General features: G+C 37.8%; 1 protein-coding gene across 1 annotated transcript in view; it reads right to left on the minus strand.

Moving 5' to 3' along the window:
- Positions 1–2,120, minus strand: part of LOC101845523 (parathyroid hormone/parathyroid hormone-related peptide receptor) — a gene marked incomplete at its 3' end in the record, with an annotated part of 140,997 nt that overhangs the window by 15,374 nt on the left and 123,503 nt on the right.

Genomic DNA, 2,120 nt, shown 5'->3' on the forward strand with positions numbered 1-2,120 from the left:
CTCTCTGTGTGTGTGTGTGTGTGTGTGTGTGTGTATGTTTGTCTCTGTCTCTCTCTTTCTCTGGATATACTAATTACCTTTCTCCTTTGAGTGAGTGTCATTACTGTTCTACCATAGACACAAGTACATCTATATAATAATGCTGTAATAATCCTTATTATACAGTGACTTGTCCAGGAATTAGGACAGAAGACTTGTTTATTATGTATTTCATACACTCTGCAATCCTAGATGAGAAGATTTTGTAGCACAAACTGAAATACTATTCACTTTCGATACAACGAAAAAGAGTTTATAATCCAAGGGTAATCTGCTGAACTGAATGACACTGCGAACGCACCTGGACACTTTTCAAATCATTTTCACATAAATACTCACGTGTGTCGATTGCATGCCAAAAACCCATACTTAGGAAATCACTGGTCCGCCTCAAGGAATCAGAACTAAAGACCCTATTTTGCATTAAAAACATGTCGGCCAATTAACCCATAGAACGCAAGAACAAAAAAGGCACTTCTTGGGGCTAATGTGCCTAAAAGGGTAAGCTAAATCGCTAGTTACGATTACCAACTCCATGTCATTTTAGGATCTACGGAACATTTAGAAAGATTTTGGAAAGGAGGTACAAATCTTTTTTACACACCAAAATGTAAATTGAAATCAGACAGGAACTGTACAATTTTTAATAGGGGAGGCTGGGCAATAAAAAAAATATGATGTGAATTGAACCTTTTGTGTTCGTTCCAAACAACCAAGGTACACGAATTTCATATGTATTGCCGACTTTGCAGCAAGACTTAAGAAGGAAGGTCTATAATTTTGGAACTGATTAAGTAATGATTGTTTGTAATAACGGCAGAAAGTAAAAGCTAGATCAATAATAATGTAATAGATCTGTATCGTTCTATCATATATCTTTTCCTTTTACAGAGCCAATTTTGTTATTGTTTCAGGTTGTCATTTTCCATCTGAGCTTTTAGAATTAATAAGGTAAAAGGTAATGTATCCTTCCATAAGTTAAACTCGTTTTCCACGCATGACGTCACGGCTATCTTCATGCTGACCCCACTGAGAGTGAAGACCCCGGATGAGTGTAGTAGATCAAGTAAGTTCTAGATGGAGACATTCATTAGACCTTTATAATGATTAGCATGCTGTATGACTTCTATGTCCTTTTCAGAGTTATTTTAAAGTAGAGACCAGCAAAAAAAGAAAATTTAGGTCACAAAGGTGTCACACAATCAAAATTCAGAAACGGAACAGGAGCGAAATCACCAGCTCTGTCCGTAGTCGTAGTTCAACACTCCTTCCAGCCTTTTTTCTCCACATAAAGACACCTCCCTTGTTCCTTCTTATAATTTATTCACCTCTACTGGCTTTGGTTCTATTTTTGTCACAGGTCAGGGGTTGTCATTGTTTTTGGTAAACAGATAGTCCACAACTCGCTGTAGATCGGTAGGCTTGTTATCAACTAAATCGACCCATCTGGCTGTTTTAATGAAGAAGATAGCGGTAAGCTTCACTAAAGCAAAACTTTCCAAAGGATGGTTGAGCTGTCCTGGAGATTCAATAGCCACTCTCAGCTCTCCACTGCCCTGCCGGCAGATGTTGGCTCATCAAAGGTTAATGGAGTAAATTGTATACACGTACACATACGGCAAAGGGAAAGCATTGCTATAAATGAAAAAGAGAAAAAAGGCATTTGCTTGACGAAACAGCAGCAAAAGCCCGACTTGTACATAAAAAAACCTGAACAGTTTTCGGTACAGTTGGAAAAAGTATGCTAAGCCACGAAACACATGGTTTGATATCTATTTTCTGTCTCAGAAAACGTGAAAGATTACACGACGTTCTTTGTCTATGTTCGTAACGTTCTTTGTCTATGTTCGTAATACGCAAGAACGCTTGACATGTATTTTAAATCTGTGTTAATAATATAATATTAATCTTACCGAGCCAAGCAAAACCTGCCTCAAATTTTACATTATGGTACTGATTCGCGAGAGAAACAGTCAGTTGACGGACACCCTTAGTCCCAAAACCCTGGCAAAGCACACAAGATTGCAAAATAAACGTCACACCTACAAACATACAAAATCTCATACATGCACTCACACACA

This window comes from Aplysia californica, unplaced genomic scaffold (assembly GCF_000002075.1).
Source record: "Aplysia californica isolate F4 #8 unplaced genomic scaffold, AplCal3.0 scaffold00025, whole genome shotgun sequence".
NCBI lineage: Eukaryota > Metazoa > Mollusca > Gastropoda > Aplysiida > Aplysiidae > Aplysia > Aplysia californica.